This window comes from Penaeus monodon, chromosome 2, assembly GCF_015228065.2.
Source record: "Penaeus monodon isolate SGIC_2016 chromosome 2, NSTDA_Pmon_1, whole genome shotgun sequence".
In the NCBI taxonomy this organism is placed as follows: Eukaryota; Metazoa; Arthropoda; class Malacostraca; order Decapoda; family Penaeidae; genus Penaeus; species Penaeus monodon.
The window spans coordinates 36,276,310-36,290,449 of NC_051387.1; the positions used below are offsets into that span (position 1 = coordinate 36,276,310).

General features: G+C 29.8%; 1 non-coding gene across 1 annotated transcript; it reads left to right on the forward strand.

Moving 5' to 3' along the window:
• The first annotated feature begins 13,518 nt into the window (after window positions 1-13,518).
• Trnan-guu lies at window positions 13,519-13,592 on the forward strand. The gene has a single exon. It is a non-coding gene; the product is annotated as a tRNA-Asn (tRNA).
• Window positions 13,593-14,140: the final 548 nt, after the last annotated feature.

Sequence of the window (14,140 nt, forward strand, 5' to 3'; positions counted from 1 at the left end):
AACTACTAAAACTACTATAATAGGAATTCTTAAAACCTTGGTATCATTATAACCAAAGGTTTTAAGAATCCGATTATTTTTGTTAATAAGTTCTTGTAAACGCTCTCTAGCCTTGTGCGTTGTAAAGAAGAAAAGGTTTGATGGAAATGAAGGTAGATGGGAAAACGAGTGAATATAATGATGAAACGAGAAATATGGAGAAAAAATAAATATAGTGAAGAAATAAGGAAAGACAGTGAAGCAAATGAAGATAATGTAAAAAAGTAAAAAGTGTTAAATTATAACGAGAAGAGTCTTCCATGTACACTTTCACTTTGTCCCCGCATTACCACAGTAAGCCAATATTTTGTCCTACATTTCTTATCTTGACCAATATTACAACAGTGAGATTAACTAATGCAGTGGTAGAATATATCCCAATTTGTTCTGAATTATCAACCTAATTTAGTGACGTCCACAAAGAAATATAGATTGTCAGAAAAATAATATGCTTTTTGCCTATCCAAATTTTGCAAATCACACTTCCAACAAAATTGGTACTGATAATACCTTAGTTTCTTATTCATTACTGCATTTTAATAGTTTATGGAATAATCAGTGAATTAGCATGTGTGACTTGCATATGCCCGCGCGCTATTTATTTGGTACAAGCCGTGGGAAATGTAACAAAATGTTTTTCTTTGGTAGTAGCATTATTATGAAAAGGTGATGATAATGATATCAATAAAACAATAGTAAATGATTATTATTATCACTATTGCTACTTTACAGTATAATAGCAGTATATAGTAGAATCAGCCTTATCAGTATTATGAATATTCGTTATCCATATATCATCATAACAGTTTATTATTACTATTACCATTATTTTTATATTGCTAATAATTTTTGTTATTATTGGTATCACCATTATTAGTGTAGGTGGTACTTGTCTTACAATTTCTTATTATAATATTCATCATTAACATTATCACTTCCTCATCGTCATTAAATTATGTATGATATAAATAACATCAATATATGATCATTTTTGTCATTATTATTATGATTATCATTATTAGTATTACTATTATTATTATTATTATTATTATTATTATTATTATTATTATTGTTATTATTATGTATTCAACATGAGTTTTATTGGTTATTCAAAGTGAATTTCGACACGAATGTTTTTTAAGAGCTGACAAAGAAACTGAAATTTAATCCTTGGAGGGAAGCCAAGTTCAGTATTTTCCGGTTTTTCACCGCTAATGAACTTTAGGGTTGTTTGACGCTGCAGATAATATTAAATAATCTATTTGTTCATTCCCACATTTCTTGAAATAAATACAAATAAAAAAATAATAAAAATAAATACCGTAAATTATGATTCTTAATTGTGCCTCCGTGGCACATCGGTTACGCGTTCGGCTGTTTAAGCCGAAAGTTGGTGGTTCGAGCCCACCCGGCGTTACTTTTAAACAGCTATGTGCCGATGTAGCATTCAAACCAATGTTTCAAGCACGACAGAAATGAAATTTGGCAAAAAAAGGGGGCTCCAAAACTTTTGTATGTCGTACAAACGTTCGACGATATTTCATTTTGAAGCAACCGTTGATACTTTGAACAAGGTATCAAGTGTTAGGGTTTCGGGAGCTATGAAAAGGCTTTCAGAACGTAATTTGGCATTATCTATTTTTATTTGTTTGTTTATTTTTAACAAATTGTCCAACTTTAATTCCAGTTACGCCTTGTGTGTAAATCGGAAATGCTTGACTTCCCTCCAAGTGATCTAATTTCATTCTTTCTTTGTCCTTTTATCAGCATTCGTGTTGAAATTCACTTTACATATCCATTACAACTAATTTTTAATAATAATGATAACTACTGATTATTATCATCTATTATTGTTATCATTGGTTACTATTATCATTATATTTAGGACGGATGAGGATGAGGATAAGGATGATATGCATGATTTTAGTTACTAATGATAATGTTAATTGTGAGACTTATAAGATAAGAATTAACTAAAGTAATAATATATGATTAATGATAGTGTGAATAACATAAACAAAACATGAACTGAACATGAACATGAACATGAACAGGAACATGAACATGAACATGAAACATGAACATGAACATGAAACATGAACATGAACATGAACATGAACAAATAATAGTAATAATAATGATTATGATGAATTGATAATGATATAATGCTGATGGTGATGATTGGACATGTTTCTACCACTACAACCTTAATTACTATAATGATGATGGGAGTAACAATAATGATAATAAGCGTCATCATAATATCTCTAGTATTCATTTTTTTTTATATTATTATCTTTTTTATAATATTGCTAACACAACCCAACACGAAATATTTTTGCTACTTTTTTCCACGCCCGTACCGACCTAATGGCTGCGGCATTTGCAAGTGTACACAAGCTATTACATTGATTATTCATAAACTATAAATGACAATAATAGATAAATAACTCCTAGGGCTTTCAATCTTTACAATTGTGGTGGAAGTGTGATTTATTAATTTTGAAAGGCAAAATGTATATAATTTTGCCGACAATTCTATATATTCTTGGGACTCAAATTTTGTTTGGTAATCAGAACAAATAGTATTTTATTCTACCATTCAGTAGTAAATCCTTTTGTTGTATGCCTGTTGTAATTAGACAAATCTGGCTTTCTGTGGTGCAAAGTGGAATGTACAAGTTAAAAAGCTTTTCCTTACTACAAACTACCACTTTCTTTATTGTCTTTTTCACTTCCTTTGCTTGCTTTGCTTCACTATCTTTCCTTGTCTACTTCAATGTCGTTCCTTGTTTCTTCACTACTTTTACTTATTTTGATTACTTTTCAAAAAAACTCATTTTCTTCATTATCCTTCCTCGTTTCCTTTACTTCTTCCTCCATTTTCCCTTCATCTATTCATTATTACGGAAGAGAATGAGTTGGATTTCATATCTCCTTTTAATTAGACTTAATAAATAAAGTAATATGATCTCTCGTTTGTTCATTCCATATTTACGATTTACACTCTACTGGACTTTTAAAAAAATATAATAATAAGGAGAATTCAACACATCACAGCTTTTTAGAAGTTCCCAGTTAAATTCTAATAGCCAGTCATATTTCAGAGTACAAGATTAGTACATTCACTTAGGTTGGTACCTCATTAACAATAATATTTATGATTCTCTCTATATCTATCTATCTATCTATTTATCTATCTATCTATCTATCTTTCATAAGTCGCAATTGCGTTTTAAATACTTTGATACTTTGCTACGGTTGCAAGTAAGAAGTAATGACGAAAAATAGAAATAATAGTAGTAACGAAAACAATAATGATTATAATCATAATCACAATAATAATAATAATAATAATAATAATAATAATAATAATAATGATAATAACTATAGGCAATGATGATAATGATAAAAAGAAAAAAAAACTGCAGGAATGATATATATAATAATAAAAATAATGATATTAAAATCATTATAATGATAATAATAATAATAATAATAATAATAATGATGATAATAATAATAATAATAATAATAATAATAATAATAATAATAATAATAATAATAATAATACTCAATAATAATAATGATAACAAGGGGCGCATCCCCCAGGGCAAGAACTGGTCTACCTCTTCCATTAGTCAAAATACCGCCAGGTTACCTAGGACGGGTTAGCTCCCAACCCTGGCCCTGCGGGTTCAACCATTTTTTGTAATAACAACAAAAGAAACAAACTTAAATGGACAAGGGAAGAGTATAATGCTGTAATGTACTGCCTTGCTATGCACTCGGGAAACCTGCTGCAAAAGTTATGTGCATGTTTGTGTTGGGTGTTCCATGCCTCAAACTTCCATCACCCAGTCGCTGGTAGTGGCCCCGGTGTTTGATTTTAATTAGCAGATCTAAAGAAAATAATAAACAATAATAATAATAATAATAATAATACTAATAGATAAAAAAATAATTATCATTATTATCATTATTATAGTACTAATGATAATAATGTTATCATTATTAGTCGTAGTAGTAGTAGTAGTACTACTACTACTACTGCTACTACTACTAATAACAATAAAATTATTAACAATAATTTTTAACAGTACTAACAAAAACTGTAATACAAAATACATTATTATTTGATGATAATGATCACAGTAATATATCTAATAATATGATAAAGATAAAAATAAGATGATTGATTAAATATTAATGTATAATATTAATGAGCACAAATATGCCAACAAAAAGTTTAAACTGCTTAAAAGTAACGCCCCGGTGGCCTCAGAACCACAATCTTTCACATTCTTTGGTATGTTATTCTACCCTGCAGTAGTAAAGCCTTATGTTTGTAATGTTGGTCAGAAAAGGAAAATTAGACAAATATTGGCTTACTGTGGTGGAAGTGTGAATAAAAGAGGTTTAGAAGACCTTCCTTTACCTGTCATTTACCTCTTTCTTTACTGTCTTTTTTCCACCATCTTTCTTTATTTGGCTTTTATCATACTTTCCTCATCTTCACTTTCGTTCATTTTCTTCACTACTTCATTTTCTTCACCATCTTCTTATTTTCTTCACTACTTCATTTTATTCAAAACCATCTCTTTTCATTTTCTTTCCTATCTTTACTCACTTTCCTCATCTCGCTTCATTTCATCACCTTTTTTTTGTACATGCACAAGGTTCCGAAGATAATAATGTTTTTTTTCCATTATAATTGAGTCGTTTCTTTTTATAAGTACCCCATTGTAGTGCGAGAACTATAAAATTAAAATAATAATAATAAAAATTGGTCTCCATTTTCACGACATCTACTGTTCCAGACTTTAAAACTTTGATAATAATGATAATTAAATGCATCACAGTTAGTAGATATATATAATTAATCTCATTTTATTCATAGCCACCTACTTCAGAGATAAGATTAATACATTCACCTGGATGTTCATTAGTACCCTCATTACAATATCTTAATCCTCCCTCTCTCTCTTTATAAACGTATTCCGTTTCGGACACTTTGACAGCTTGATACTTAGGTTGAATACGAATGTAAGTAAATAGTATGTAATGAAGAAATAAATAAGACGAAAACTAGTAGTAGCAAATAGTAGTAGTAAAGTATAGTAGAAGGAGTACAGAGCAGTATGGAAACAATCAGGATTATAATCGTAATAGATATAGTATGATAAAAACTATAGCAATGAGGAAGAGTGATAAGACAAGAACTGTAGATAATATAAATACTCTATGAACTAAAGATCTTGATAATAAAAATAACATAATGATGATACTGAATGATGATTATGATGATGATGATGATATTAAAAAAATATTATTCTAGTACTACTACTACTAATAATAATAATAACAATAATAAAGATAATACAGAATGTGATAATAATGAAATTACAGTAATGATATTACTACTAATAATAATGATGGTATCAATAAATCATAATAAAGATAATAAAATAATAGTAATAATAATACTACTAATTATAAATAATAATGAAAATAATAATAATAATAAAAAGATGATAAAATAATAATAATTATACATTAAGGGAACGAATAATCATACCAATAATAGCAGTAAGTCATTAATAAACCTTTTTTTTTCATCCATTATCCTTTTTTAGCCCGAGAAAATATGGTTTAAGACGGACAACAGCGAGAACTGTAAAATCTATTTTACACTGAAAATATCTAAAAAAGGGAAAGGTGAAAGAAAAGCAATATTTTTTTGACACTTTCATATTTGACCTTGGTTATGCCTTCTTTCCCCTGCCAATATTTTCTGATTTGAATGGAACTCTTGAGGGTAATTTCCTGGTTTGTTCCGGCTACTTTTTTTTTCTACATGAAGAAACTGACGAAACGTGTCGTGTATTCCTGTGGGCGGAACGCCGTTTACAGATTTATAATTGTCTTTGCAGATAGGTCCCTTTTTTTGGCTGGTTTTTATTGGTCTCAGTACATATATTTATAAATATCTATATATATCTATATATATATATATATATATATATTATATATATATATACTACTATATACACACAGTTTGTTAAAAAGTAACGTCCCCGGGGGGTTGCGAACCACCAGCCTTTCGGTTAACAGCCGAACGCGCTAACGCAATTGTGGCCACGGGAGGCTAAAGAAACGTTTGTTTGGAGTAATCAGTTCTTTTGTTTGTTTAATTTTTAAATTTATTAATACATAAATATATATCTAAGAATATACTCGAAAAATAAAAAAACTATTTTTTTGGACACATGCATAAAGAGTTGATATTTTTTTTTTTTTTTTGAGGCTGGTTATTACGAGTATTATTCCTTTTCGTTCCCCTGCTAGTAGTTTAACCACTGGCGTTTGTAACTTATTTCCTAATTGAATTGGGTCACGAGGTAATTTCCTATTTTGTTTACTTGTTTATTCAATTTCTACTATTTTTGTGTTTCTTGGTATCAAAAACTGACGAGTTAGTGTGGTGTTCGAGAATCTATTGACATAAAAAAGACGTTGTATTATGTGGCGAACGTAGTGTTAAAAACTTTTACCACATTTATAGTTCTTCAATTCAATGGGGTCCTCTCTTAAAAATGATATATGATCAATTGGTTTGGTTACAACATATTAAGAGAGCTGTTTAAAAGTGACGCCCCCGGTGGGCTCGGAACCACCAACCTTCGGTTAACAGCCGAACGCGCTAACCGATTGTGCCACGGATGCTTAGAAACGTTTGTTTGCATAATTATTTTCATTTATTTTTTTATATATTTATTTATTTTTAGGAAATTGCCTAATTTCAATCAAGTTTTGGTTTAAAAAAAATAAATGTGGAAAACAGGGATTTGTAAATCGATTATTTTTAAAATGATGTTGCAGCTAAGTCAACAGCTAAGGTCATTAGCGGCGAAAACCAGACTATCTGACTTTGGTTTTCTTTGCTTTTTTAGCATTCGTTTCGAAATTCACTTTGTATGCATAATTTTAATAATGATAGTGATTATAACAGTCATTATTTTTATTAGTGACAATATCATTATTATTACTATTTTTACTACATTTATTTTGTGAAGGTGATGATAATGATCAGGATGATAATGAGAATTAAAGAGATAATTACGATAATGTTAATGATGATGATAGTAAAAATAATAACAATCACAATAACGCTTATGATTATAGTAATAGTAACAATAATAATGATTATGATATGATGAATATAATAATAAAAATGATGAATCATGATGATCATGATTCTACTACTATTACTACTACTACAATTACTAGTAATAATAATGATGAGAGTAACACAATGACAATAATAATAATCGGCCGGGTCTAAATATTATTATTGTTATATTCATTAAATTCATACCATTAATCGTCCACCTTTTTTCATAGTATTGCTAATACCAAAGAGACATTGCACGCCTGTACCACCTACTGGAGCGCGCAGTTTGCAATTCACACTGATTATCCATAAAACTATAAAATGGACAATTATGAAACAATAAACTCCTAGGGCTTTCATCTGTACAGTTTTTGAGAAGTGTGATTTGTCATTTTTGAAACCAATTCACATTATTTAACCGGCAATTCTATATTCTTTGTTATTCCCTCTTTAAAAACGCTTTACCGCTCCTGACTTAAAAACTTTTGATAATTACTGATTCATTCAACACACCAGTGGTTTAGTATTTCAGTGTACATCTAATCTCACGTCATTGAATAGCCAGTCATACTTCAGAGAAACAAGATCAGTACATTCACTTGGGGTTGTTTATTTATTTGGTCCTCATTAACATAATATAATTTTCTTTCTACTATTTTATCTCTCTCATAATTCGTAATCCCGTTTTGGATACTTTGAGAGCTTCTTACTTAGAATTGTTGCGAATGTAAGTAAAGAATGAGTGATAAAAAATATATTATGAGAAGGAACAGTAGCAGTAGTAGTAGTATTTATAGTAGTAGTAGTATAAGTAATAATAGTAGCAGTAAGGATAACAATAATGCTTATAATTGTAATAATGTTATTAATGATAATAACTAAAGCCATAATTATAATGATAATAAGAACAAATAAATGTATAAGTAGTATAAATAATGATAATATTAATGATATAAGTAATAATCTTCATGATAGAAATAAGAATGATGATAATAATGATAATAATAATTATTATAATTTTACTTCTACTACCAATAGAGATAATAATAATGATAATAATGGCAGCAATGATAATGATACCATCACTGCGGACCGACCAGCAGTAGGTGTACCCACCCATACGATCTTGCCGCTGCCAGGTCTTCTCACCTCCGAGAGGGCAGCCACCTCAACTCCCAATCGCTAGAGGGCAGGAGTTTGTATGGAGCCAGGGGTGTCCACATGCCGGTGGGCCATAACTCTGTACCTCTGGGGCCTCCGAGATCCCCCACAGTTCAGCCTGGGACCGCAAGGTGCCTATTTTACCCATGGATGGCCACAAGGAGGCACTGCAGACGTCTCGATGACGGAGAGGCTGTGACCTGGCAGGGGTGACTTATGCAAAGCTGCTCCCTTTTTCGCACTAGGATAGCCAGTGGTGGCAGCTGCAAGCAAGAAGGCATGCAAGCACACTATCTAGGCTACCCCACCATTGCTTCACATCACCTTGCGCATGAAGCACCCACCATTTATTGCTATCATTAATATTATATTTACCGTTATTATCATCATTGCTATTATTATTATCATCATTGATTCTATAATCATTATCCTTAGTTCTATTATTATTATTGTCATTATTATTATTCATAATATTTTCACTCTTATTATTATTATTATTATTATTATTATTATAACTATGTCGATGATAGTGATGATGATTATATCTATCATTATTATCATTATCATTATCAATATTACTATTACCTTAATCATCATCATATGTTACCATTATTACTATCACCATCGTCATTACTGTTATTATCATTAGCATTATTATTATGACTTGTTATAACTATCATTATTGTTACTTTTATTATCATGATTATTTTTATTATCATTATTATTACTATTATTTATATTGTTCATACATTTTTTTTCTTCTTATCGTTATCTTTGCTCTAGTTATTATTATGATTATGATTATGATCATTGTTTTCATTTTTGCTACTACTACTATTACTTGTCTTCTTATTTTCTTTTTCATATCTTTACTTACTTTCGTAATAATTCTAAGTATCATGCTGTCAAAGTATTCAAAACGGAATTACAACTTATAAGAGAGATAGATAGATAGATTGATTGATTGATAGATAGAGGGAGAGAGATTTAAAAATATTATTGTTAATAATAAATGTTGTCAATGAACAGCCTAGTTGGATGTATTAATCTTGTTCTCGAAGTATAGCTGGCATTAAATGAAGTGAGATCAGATTTAACTGATATCTACTAAAACTGTAATGTATTTAATCATAATTATCAAATTTTTTAAGAATCATATTATTTTTATTAATAAGTTCGTGTAAAACGCACTCTAACCTTGTGCGTTGGACGAAGAAAAGATTTATATAATGAAGGTAGCTGGGAAAGGGAGGAAAGATAGCGAAGAAAATGAAGCTAGTGAGGAAAACAAGGACAATAATGAAGAAAACTAGTAAAATATAGTGAAGAAAATAAGGAACGACAGTGAAGCAAATGAAGATAATGAAAAAAAGTAAAGAAAGTGGTAAATTATAGTGAGGCAAGGTCTTTAAATCTCAATCAATGTACACCTTTCACTTTGTGCCTCCTTTTACCACAGTAAGCTGATATTTTGTCTAAATTCCTTATTTGACCATATTACATTAGGATTTACTACTACATGGTAGAATAAGATACCAAATTTGTTCTGAATTATCAAGCATAATTTGAGTAAAAGTCCACAAAGAAATATAAAATTGTCAGAAAAATAATATGCTTTTGCCTTCATAACTTACAAATCACACTTCCACCAAAATTGTACAGATGAAATCTCTTAGTTTATTATTCATTACTGTCATTTTATACTTTATGAATAATCAGAGTAATTAGCATGTTTGACTTGCAAATACCACTCGCCATTAGGTGGTACAGGCAGTGGGAAACGTAGCAAAATATGTTTCTTTGGTTTTAGCAATATTATGAAAAGGTGATGATAATGATATCAATAATATTAGCAATAGTAATGCTTATGACGACGATTATTATTATCACTATTGCTACTCCTATCAGTATTATTACTAGTAATAGTTATCGTAGTAGTAGCAGTAGTAATAGCAAAATCATCATGATCATTATTATTATATTTATGATCATATCATCATCAAAATAATAATTATTACCATTACCTTTATTTATATAATTATCAGCATTATAATCCTTATTGTTGTCATTATCATCATTATTGTTGTAGGTTTTAATTTTTAATTATCATCATTTTTACTATAATTATCATTATCCTCCTTATCTTCATCATCATCTTCCTCATCGTCATAAAATTAATTATTATAACAGTAATAATAATATTCATATCAATATACTATATTCATTATTATATTTAATAATAATAATAATAATAATATTACCATTATTATTATTATTCTTTATTATTATTAACATCAACATCATCAACATCAACATCAACATCAACATCAACATCAACGTCAACGTCAACATCATTATGTACTCAACATAAGTTTTATTGGTTATTCAAAGTGAATTTCGACACAATGTTTTATAAAGCTGACAAAGAAACACTGAAATTAGATCACTTGAGGGAAACCAAAGTTCAGTATTCCGGTTTTCACCGCTAATGACCTTAGGTGTTGACGCTGCAGATAATATCAAATAATCTGTTTTTCATTCCCGGTTTTACACACTTGGAGAATTAGACAATTTCTTGAAAAAAAGAAAGAAAAAAAGAAAGAAATACCGTAAAATATGATTCTTAAGCCTCCGTGGCACAATCGGTTAGCGCGTTCGGCTGTTTAACGCGAAAGGGTTTGGTTGTTCGAGCCCACCCGGGGGCGTTACTTTTAACAGCTCTGTGCATATGTAGCATTCAAATCGAAACCAATGTTCAAGCCCGCCGATATGGGACCTAACTAACTGAACAATTTAGAAATTTGAGTAAAGGCTTTCACACTGCGTTCGCCACATAATACGTCGTCCTTCATAATAGATTCGCGAACACTAACACTCGTCGTTAGCGCATAGCAGTAGCTAACACAATATAGTAAAAAAGAATAACTAAACAAACTGGAATTGCCTAAGTATCATGATGTGCAAAGTAACAAAAACGTATTACGACTTTTGATAGAGAAATTTATTGTTATAAGGTCAGCCCTAAATGAATGCACTGATCTTGTACTCTGAATTAATGGCTGCTAATTGGATGAAGTAAGATTATATTAACACTGGTAACTACTAAAACTGTGATCTGTTTTGATTATCATTATCAAGTTATTCCGTCCAGAAAAAGTTTAAGTCATAAAGATGAATGAACAACTGAACTTTTTTTCCCCTTTTATTTAAGTTCGTGTAAAGCACTAAAATGAGTACTATTAAAAGTATAATTAGAATGTAAGACAAATTACAAGGTTCACTTTCCACCTCTGAGATGGAAAGCCCATTGGATTTTCTCTGTAACCTTGTGGCATTATGGGAGAAAGGGCGAAGGAATAAGTACGAATGAAATTTGCGAAAAAGAGTAGAGAAGGCGAAGAAAATGAGGAAGACGACAAGAAATTTAGGAAAGACAGATAAGAAAATGATGCAAGATACTGAGAAATTAATTAAAATATAGTGAAGAAAATGAGGACGACATTACGGCAGCAGTCAAGGAAATATGATTTAAAGCAATGAAAATGAACGTAAAGAAAGAGGAAAATGACAGTAGGAACGACTTTAAACTTTCGCTTCTATTTACACTTCGACTTGGTCCCTCATTTTACCACAGAGCCAATATTTTGTCTAATTCCTCAGCTGACCAACATTACAACCGAAGGAGGTACTACTGCATGTGTAGAAATACATCCCAAATTTGTTCTGAAGTACAAAACATAATTTGAGGTAAAGTCCCAAAAGAAATAAAGAATTGTCAGAACAATATGATTTTTGCCTTCAAATTTAACAACATTGTACAGATGAAAGCCCTGAGGAATTATTAGTCTTTTACAGTCTAATTCAGTGTAATTAGCATGTGGTGACTTGCAAATGCCGCGCGTCAATAGGTGTGTACAGCCTTGGAACGTAGCAAAATCCGTTTCTTTGGTATTAGCAATATAGAAAAAGGCGACGATAATGATATAAAATATAATTGTTAATAGTACTGAGATTATGACGACTATTATTTTATATCATTATCATTTTTTAAAATTTTTTTAAACATTATTACTACTACCATCATTATCATTACTAGCAATAGCAGTAGTAATAGTAGTAGTAGAATCATCATATAATTATCATAACAATCATTATTACTGTTATCATTGATATTATGATAATAAGTATTGTTTTTAGTATTGCTATTGTTGTTGTTGTTGTTGTTGTTGCTGTTGTTGTTATCATCATCATCATTATTATGGTTGTTGGTGTGTTTCTTCTTAATCATCTTCTTATCATTATCATCATTAACATTATCATAATTATTACTATAATTATCATCATCATCCTTCTCCTTCTCCTCATTACCACTGTACTAGCCTCCGGGCTAGCGCGAGAAGTTGCAACTGTCGCCCGGAGGTTACTGCCGTGGCTGGACACCACGGCGAGTAAGGACTCGGTTCAACCGAGTCAGCACAGTTGACACACGTGGAGCAACAAAATCAAACAGACAGTATGTCACACCAAGAATATCTATTGTAACAAATGGAATCAAAACCAAATCTAAATCTAAATCTAATCATTCTCAGCTTCATAAAAATAATTATTTTAATAACATTAATAATATTAGTAATTATAACATAGTAATAATGATAAAGATAACAATAATATAATATTTAATATGATAATATTTATTATCATTATCATAATTACGTATTCGAAATGAGCTTTAATCGTCATTCAAAGTGAATTTCGACACGAATGCTGTATAAGCAGGACACAGGAAGACAAATTAGATCACTTGAGGGTTTTCGCAGCTACTAACCTAATATGTTAACTTGATGCGATCATTTTAAATAATGAAAGTTATATAATCCCGGTTTAGTTTATTGTTATTACGATTATTATTGTTTTCATTACTGCTACTACTAATGATAATAACTCTATTATAGTGTCATTTCTCTTCTTATTTTATTTTCTATTGCTTCTTTACTTACATTCATAACAATTTATATATAATCAATTTATCTACCCGGTTTTACACCCTGGCCAACACTTGGCTTGAAACTAGGCAATTTCTTAAAAAATAGATAAATAACAAAAAAATGAAAATAAAAAATAAATACTGCAAATACCGTTTTTAAGCCTCCGTGGCACAATCGGTTAGCGCGTTCGGCTGTTAACCGAAAGGTTGGTGGTTCGAGCCCACCCGGGGGCGTTACTTTTAGACAGCTGCGTTTATGTGCTGTATTCAAACCAAAATGCTTATATACCGGCTGAAAAGAGACGTATCTGAACTAGACAATAATAAATGTGCAAAGGCCTTCACACTGAATGTTTTTACTTATTTATTTATTTATCTATTTATTAATTACAACAGATTCCTGGACATTACACCGTCTCGATATATATATATATATATATATATATAAATATATATATATATATATATATATATATATATATATATATATTTTTTTTTTTTTTGCATATCAAAAAGAACACAAAAATAAACATTGTTTTTTTCTTTCCTTTTTCCTTTTATGTTATTTCAAAATAAATCCAATTCTTTTTCTCTGTTGTACATTTAAACCGTATTTTGTTCTCGATTGGGAAGAAGATAATGAAAAAACATAACAAACAATGATAATTATTAATGACATTACTGCTATTATTATTATGATATTCTTTCTCCTTTATGTTATCATTGTTATTATTTTTATGGTTTTATTATCATTATTATTATTATTATTATTATTATTATTA